Genomic DNA, 8,983 nt, shown 5'->3' with positions numbered 1-8,983 from the left:
ACATATTATATTAATATATAAGTACTAACTTATTATACACGCTAGCATATAACGGATTTCTTACATATATATGTACGAAATGTATACATATATTACATATTATAAAAGTAAGATTCCTTACATTACATATTATATTACGTACATAACACACATTGCACATTAGTAATATGATATTACATTCATATTACATACATAACACACATTGCAAATTAGTAATATGATATTACATTCATATTACATATTACAATAGCACGATTTCTCTCTCTCTCTCTCTCTCTCTCTCACATTACATATTATATTACATAAACAACACGTTGCACATTAGTAATATGATATTACATTCATATTACACCTCTTCAATAGTTCTGATAATTACAACAGCTCCGCTTAAGATGGTGAAACAAGAATCGGATAACGACGTACTTAAAATACAACTGTTTTTCGCAGTTATAGATATTGGCGTAGCTGCATCCCTAATGATCCATCGAACACTTGTGCCTCAGTAAAATCTGAAAAATGACATAGAAATTAATCTAACAACAAGAAAAGCAAAATGAAACAAAATTGTTAATTGCAATTGAATGCATGCATAAATTACACATATTCTTTAGAAAGTATCTACAATACGTGGTAACACGTATAATTAAGTATAGGTATAAATAATTGTTAAACTAAACCACTCATTACTAATTTAACAGTATACTTACCAATATTTGGCGTAGCTGCATCCATGGCTGATGATCCATCGAACACTTGTGCATCAGTAAAATCTGAAACATGACATAGAAATTAATCTTACAACAAGAAAAGCAAAAGGAAACAAAATTGTTAATTGCAATTGAATGCATGCATAAATTACACACATTCTTTAGAAAGTATCTACAATACGTGGTAACACGTATAATTAAGTATTGGTATAAATAATTGTTAAACTAAACCACTCATTACTAATTTAACAATATACTTACAAATATTTGGCGTAGCTGCATCCATATGGCTGCTGTTCTACCGAACGATGGTGCTGAATTGAATTAAATTAATGGTGTTGAATTAAATTCCACCACTTTGTACATTATCAAAATTTTTTGTTAATGAAATGAAGTAAAACACGCGACACAAAGAACGACCACTTCGACAGTTCGACACAGCACAGAAGAATGAAATAGTGAAAATCGACAAATGCCAAATCACGATCGACGCTACATATATCTTGAACGACGGGTATTCGTCGTTGGTCCTGGGTATTCGTCGTTGACCCAACGTTGGGTATTCGTCGGCCAACTGAGTAGGGTATATACACGGGTTCTGGGACACTTCCCAATTCAGGCGGTTCTGAGGAACTTTCCAATTCACAGGAGAGCGGTACCGCAGAGCGCTATTGCACAAGCATATATGAAACATGATACTCCTTTGGTATTGCACACGCATTACGGCATCTAGGCCAAGGACAGAGCCGTTAGGCACCGCCCCCTTCTTTCTTACGTCATCTAGGCCAAGGACAGAGCTGCTGAGTCATCACTTAAGGGCAGAACGCTATTGCACAAGCATATATGAAACATGATACTCCTTTGGTATTGCACAAGCATTACATCATCTAGGCCAAGGGCAAAGCTGCTGAGCCATCACTTAAGGTTCGCGGTACTCCCCCATTCTTTCTTACGTCATCTAGCCCAAGGACAAAGCTGTTAGGCACCGCCCCCTTCTTTCTTACGTCATCTAGGCCAAGGACAGAGCTGCTGAGTCATCACTTAAATTTTTTCGCGGGGGGAGGGGGGGGGGCAATCCCTCTGAAAGATTATACTCCTTTGGTATTGCACAAGCGTTACGTCATCTAGGCCAAGGACAGAGCTGTTAGGCACCGCCCCCTTTCTAAGAAAATGTAAAAAGGTGGGGGCCAATGCATCCTATAAGAACATTGTATTCCAAGCGTTGCGCTTCAGATCGAGACAATCAACACGAAAAAAGCATGATGTATTACAACAATCATCCGCTCACTGAATGTGATCATTCAAGCATCGAGGAGTCACACAAAAAGAGGAGACTAAATAATATGTAAGTAGAAAGATGAAAAACTTGTGAAAAAGAAATTTTGAAAAACATCTAATTCTTTTAAAAAAAAATCTGTTGCAGGAGTTTTGACAACAGCGACTCCATTTCACAATCATCGAGTAGTTTGCACAGAATCTTGAGTCGAAGATATTCCATAGCTGGCAATTATTTTAAATATCTCGAAATTGGTGTACACGTTGGCGATGATATTTGTGTGGAACTAACTATGGGGGATAACCGTGGTAACGAGATCACATTTTCCCGGGATGCATGGACAGAGTTGTTGCGCACGAAGGAGTGTATTTCCAATTTACTTTCTATGCAGAAACAGTGTAGAAAAATGAGTGATGATTTAACATTGCAAACAGTTAATCTCAATGGTATGAATCTAGTGAATTTGTCGAATCAGTTCACAGCTCTATACATCACGGAAAAAACTATGCATAACTTGTACAATCTCGAATTCTGCATACACAACATGTATTCATGGCTGATCGGCAATGTTCCCACGATTACCGATAAATTTATGAATTTTGTCATTGTGGTGAGGGATACCAACGCGAAGAATATCGTGAAAGCGATTGTCGAGAGCGAATTTTTTTATCAAAGTTCATTGATTGATTGTGAACTGGTGGCTTCATGCACTAATATCATTGCAGTCGAGGCGCAAAAAACGGATAGGTTAAAATATTAATGTTGTGTGAAAATTGTCTTTTGTAACAATACATTATTTTAAAAATAAAATTATTCAAGAATATCTCTTTTATACTTTTTTATAACAACATTACATACAATTCCTACAGAGAAATGAAGCAGAATTATCACAATATAATAAGTATAGTCGTTTTACAAAAATTAATTATCATAACTAAAAATACAAGTAGAAAAATATAATTAAAGTATATTCGTTTTAGATATCCACGAATTATGTGACGCATCCATTCCCAGCCATTTCACATATACTTTATTTCCTTTTCTGCGTAATATTTTTTCAACTAAGTATATGTCAGGATATTTTGCCGCGCGTATCTCATGTTCATAAAATCCTCCGGCGATAGGTTTGTTCGTAGAGTCGACCAAGAGATATGTGACAGGATTCGTTCGTTTTACCGCGATAATCTTGAATATTTCAGTTGACCAGTTTGGCGTGTATCCTTTGTCGAATAGGGTTTTAAACTTGCTGACACGCACACGATCATCGACCTTGAATTTGGCAGAACCAGCAATCTTCACGTTACTGTACACGGTGGACAGAAGGTGTCCAGCATTTTTACGGCTCACGTCGACAGGTCGCATGCGGATTGTACGATGTTTTCGATTATTGTAGTCCTCAGTCAACGTGGGAAGCGCATCGATCCAGCGATATTTTCCACTCAACGAGAAAAATTTCCACATGCTATTCTTCAGCGTGCGATTGAAACGTTCCACGACGGAAGCTTTCATAGTGCTAAATGTAGAATAATGGTGTATGTTACGACTCCTCAGATAGTCTTGAAACGTTGCATTGTAGAATTCTTTCCCCATGTCGGTCTGCAAGTTGTTCGGGGCTCTACCATCTTTCTTCAACGCTGACGCGAAAGCTTTGCACACGTCGCTCGCATTTTTACTATTCAAAGGAACTGACCATGCATATTTGCTAAATACATCGATTATCGTGAGAATATATTCTTGCCCTCCATTGTCTCGCGCATATTTTTGAACTTCAACGATATCGGCTTGCCAAAGATCATTGAATCCCCGCACGATCACACGTCTACGCGGGTAAAAACGTCTCGCCGGAGCATGCAGTTCTTCCACCACGTTTTCTTTACTCATCGTCGTTCTTGTAGCGCTCTCTCATTAACCGATTATTCACTTTTCAATCCAACTATTGAAGCGATGACTGATTCAGCTATCCAACTCGTTGAAAGCGACGCGTATCGTCTCTTGCTGTCGCTACTCAACTCGCTTTTCAATAGAGTCTTTACCTCATATATACTTTTCTTAAAATCTTCAGTTATATTTCCATCCCCTCATTTTTTTCTCTCAAGGTTGATGATTTTTATGATAACTTGATGACTCAATAATGCTACTTAATATTGATAATACAGATACAGGTACAGACAGGTACAGATACAGCTACAGACAGGTACAGACAGGTACAGGAACAGCTACAGGCAGGAATATGAACAGCTACAGACAGGTATGGACAGGTACAGACAGCTATAGACAGGTATAGACAGGTACAGGAACAGCTACAGACAGGTATAGGCGGGTACAGGAACAGCTACAGACAGGTATAGACAGGTACATGAACAACTACAGACAGGTATGGACAGGTACATGAACAGCTACATACAGGTACAGGAACAGCTACAGACAGGTACAGACAGGTACAGGAACAGCTACAGACAGGTATAGGCGGGGTACAGGAACAGCTACAGACAGGTATAGGAACAGCTACAGACAGGTACAGGAACAGCTACAGACAGGTACAGACAGGTATAGGAACAGGAACAGGTACAGATACATCTTGTACAGTATGTTCACGTATGATGATTGCTATCCATGGATTCCCTTCAAGGACCGTCGACACGTTTCTTGTCAATATTTCAAACTCGTCTTCTTTTTACTTTCTCCTTCAAGGTCTCGTTGATATCAGTTGATTTCATATTTTCATTTACATCATATCGAATGCCTTGTATCGTAGCCAGTATTTCAGACTTTATCGTTTCTTTAATGGTTTTCAGGTCTTTGATCAGTTTTTCATTCTGTTCAGCTAATATTTCAGACTTTATCGTCTCTTTAGCGGTTTTCAGTTCTTTGACCAGTTTCTTCACAATCTCGGACTCAAGCTTCACGTTAAGCATGTCCACGTATACTTTGGTTGCAACATGATCGTTTGCTTCAGGATTCGCCACGCGTCCGATCCTCATACCTTTCGCATCATACAATTTAGCATCATCATTTAAACATATAGCATTATCATGCACATAACTTTTAAAAACGCCGGGATAGAAAATCGAAGAAACATTTGACTCGGGTTTGTTCGCTTCGCGAAACATCATACCAAATTTGTCGATAGACATTGTTTCAAGCTAGTCCTCTTCTTCGCTTATCATCAACTCATACAACCGTTTGACCTGCTCTTCAATCCACAGTATTCGTTGAAATATCTCATCCAGTTTTATCCATAAACTTTGAAATCTCAAGTTCCAGCTTTCACCGCTGTCCTCCCCCGAGGATATTGTTTGATTCGTTTTACAACAATTAAGACGAATGCGCATTCTCTATCGAGCTGTAACAATGTCACCAATTGACATTTCATTCATCACTAACTCAATGAACGCACGCGCTTTAATTTATAATTATACCGGCTTCACGAAGTTCTTCGATTATTGACATTATTTCATTGTTATGGCTGGAATGTCCGGCATTCTTCGAAGCGGTTAACAATTTCACACGATCGACGAGTTCGTTTGGATCATCCCAATGCACGTAATCAATCGGATTGTTAGTCACACGCATAGAAGTTGGAAGTTGTATCCCCTTCCCACCACGTGACGAAAACATCGGTCCTATAATTTTCTTATACTTGTAACCTTTGTTTCCCTTTAGCTGATTCCCACGTCGATGCGCTTGCGTGAGAATGAGAATTCTTTTGTACACATTCTTATCATCCTCGGTGTACAACTGCTTGTCGGGTATTCTATTGAATATTAATTCATAAAGACCATGAGTCCCCTCGTACCTTACTCCGTTAATGATGATATCATCATTGCTGTTCACTTCAAACATTGAATTTCCCAGCATCAGTTTATTGTCTTGGAAATATACCCCGAACACGTTGTCGGAATTTTTCATTGATCCGGTAAAAAATTTTTCTAAATATTCACGCGCCAAAGGTCCGAAATTCTCGGTTAGATGTTGATTTTCCTCCCGATAAGTTTCTGGATTTTCAAAAATATTACGCATTGAAGATTCCAAAGATACTGTGCTCGGTGATTCGAAGGTATCCTGTTGCGATATCGTTGACTCGATCTCATCGTCAGCGAGCGTTACTTCATCATTCTTTTTCTTCTTTATTCTTCTTCTTCTTTTTTTCATAGATGACGATGGCGTCGTTCCCCTAATATCTGAGAATCTTCTTTTTTTTTGTATGGGAGACGGTGGTGGTGTTTCCTTAATATCCGAGAACGTGGTGTCACTATCCGGTTCAACAGTAGATGTATTTTGAACTAGCTGTTTCAACGGTTCGACGATCGGCTGTAAAGTTGTTCGCAAATTCGTCTCGGCCATCATTTTCCCAACTTTCAACGCTAAATACTTTTTACGTATGGTATCACTGGTCTTCGCTATTTCATTCACGACTGAAGCTCGCAGCTTTTCATTCTTTTCCTTTTGAGTTGACATATTGGAAGCGCAAGAGAGAGATTTACAGCCACGATACAGCACCGACCACCCTTACCGAGCAACTGTGCTCGTTACAATACAACAAACTCGTTAAATCCACGTCTGTAACGACCACGATTCGTAGGACTATCTTTATCGATTACGAGAAATCCATACTTCTTTCGCCAACAATTCGCACATAACGCGCTAAACGTTTCGAATGACATATCGGTATTTACATGATCCTGATGAATGTGACGCAAGTTCATGGTATCCTGTTTGAACAAAACCAGTAGATTGGCGTTGTCACGAATTAAATGTTTAGGTATTCTCGCATACGACTGACCCAAGTAGAAGCAATCAACGTGTGAATGTCTACCCATCGCAAAATACTCTCTCATGATATCCTGCTCGTCACACGCCACATCGTCGAAGATAAATATTGAATCGGGGCGTACCTCTGCAGGGGGTATTACGTCAGCGTTGTCTGCGAACGCGAAGTAGCCTACATCCTTCCCCACGGATGAGAACAGTTTGCTCAAGTATTGATATTTTGGTTGATTCAACGATTTTGAATACACATAAACGTTTGCAAATCGTAGTCCGTTCGCACTCTCTAGCAGGCTGATCATAACGTTTGTTTTACCACATCCTGACGGACTGCTTATGACACATCGTACATTGCCTGGTAACAATGATCCATGTTTTCGCATCGTCTCGCCACAATCGTCGAACGCGCGACACGTTGGAACACGAATATCCAAAGATTGCCTTACAAAATGCATGATTTGATTGATTCGATGAGGGAGGGGGAGGTAGTATTTATACGAGAGCTCGAATACCATCGGTATCAGTCACTCCCCACCCCCCGAACGTGTTCTTTTTAAAAGAGATAGTAGACAAAATAGCTTATGAATCATCGTTCACAACGGTGCCTCAGTTCGCATACGGGCAAGGGGTTTTTAAACAGAGCTATAAACGCGCTACCATTTGAATTGCATATACCTGGATATCAATTCTGTGGTCCTGGTACAAAACTAACTGCGCGATTAGCTCGTGGGGATCGAGGAATCAATCCGTTGGATACAGCCTGTCGAGAGCACGATATAGCGTATTCGCGATACAAAGATCTTGAAAATCGTCACAAGGCCGATCACGTTTTGGCTGATCGAGCGCTGCATCGGATAACGTCCGGAGACGTGACGTTGGGAGAGGTGTCCGCGACTGCAGTGTTTGCAGCCATGAAAGCTAAAACGAAATTGGGCATGGGTTTGATAAAGAAAAAAGGTGAAAAGAAAAAAAAAACAACGAAACGAATTCTCCCGATCGCCAAACGTGGTGGTTTTCTACCGTTGCTGTTACCCGCTTTGTCGGCTATAGGCGCATTGACGGGTGGTGCCGCGGGAGTAGTCAAAGCTATAAACGCTGCAAAAGCTGCTAAGAAACAATTACAAGAAGCGGAGCGACACAATCGAGCCATGGAGGGTTGTGGGATACATCTCGCACCGTATAAGCATGGAAAAGGTTTGAAGGAAAAAAAAAACAACGAAGAAGGACAACACGACGACAGATACCGAATTGATGGTCATGTGTAAAGGATTACCGTATTTTCGTGGAGTTTTTATGCGTGACGATTTACCGCTGCGTGCGTGGGTAAACGAGCGAGGTATAGTCAATCTAGATAATAGTCGTGGACCGGGAACGCACTGGGTCGCCTATATAAAACACGGCTCGCGTGTCAAATACTTTGATAGTTTTGGAAATCTTCGACCACCGATCGAGTTGATTCGCTATTTCGGCGCGAACGTGGCGATCTTATATAACCACGAACGTTTTCAAAACTACGACGACAGCGTGTGTGGTCAATTGTGTGTGAAATTTCTCCGAGAATAAAAACGCTGGAAAGAGTCTCTCTACACGATGTATGCGAAAAAGTCATTTACGTTTACGTTGTCGGGAAGAAGCAGCATACTATCATCAAAGTACTTTCCCCCCATAGATCTGAGCAATGGCGAATATGAGCTGGGATTGCTCGATTTGCAAACTTATTATACGATACCGACCATCAGCGCCAACATTGGAAACAATAGATTCTACTTCGGTGAAAAAGATGAGGAGATCATCATCCCCGACGATTCATACGAATTGGAGGCAATCAATGCGTACTTGAGGCGAGAAATATGCGCACGATATCCCCCAAAAAATGTTGACGAGACTGCCACCTCAGATATCGAATATCCCCTGGTCTTACGGGCGAACAACAACACCATGAAAAGCGAAATTAAAAGCAAGTATCAAATAAACTTTGCAAAGCCTGGCAACGTGGGATCCATCCCAGGATTTTCCATAGATCGTGTTTTACCACCAAACGTGTGGCATACATCGAACACACCAGTGAATATCATCAGCGTGAATATCGTACGAGTGAAATGTAACATAACCACCGGATCGTACGACAATGGTAAACTCGTTCACACGATACATGAGTTCGCGCCTCAGGTACCACCAGGGTATAAATTGTCGGAAACGCTTGCGCGAGTCATTTACCTTCCGATCGTTGCAC

General features: G+C 40.4%; 1 long non-coding RNA gene across 1 annotated transcript; it reads right to left on the bottom strand.

Annotated features, from left to right (window-relative positions):
- Positions 1 to 268: 268 nt before the first annotated feature.
- Positions 269 to 1,270, bottom strand: LOC143217583 (uncharacterized). Its single transcript, XR_013010859.1, has 3 exons — positions 969 to 1,270; positions 708 to 770; positions 269 to 509 (listed from the first exon to the last, which is right to left on the bottom strand). It is a non-coding gene; the product is annotated as an uncharacterized LOC143217583 (long non-coding RNA).
- Between the last annotated feature and the right edge of the window lie 7,713 nt (positions 1,271 to 8,983).

This window comes from Lasioglossum baleicum, chromosome 17 (assembly GCF_051020765.1).
Source record: "Lasioglossum baleicum chromosome 17, iyLasBale1, whole genome shotgun sequence".
NCBI classification, from domain to species: Eukaryota; Metazoa; Arthropoda; class Insecta; order Hymenoptera; family Halictidae; genus Lasioglossum; species Lasioglossum baleicum.
Note: the sequence above shows the minus strand (reverse complement) of the source record. Positions and strands in the feature narration are given on the sequence as shown.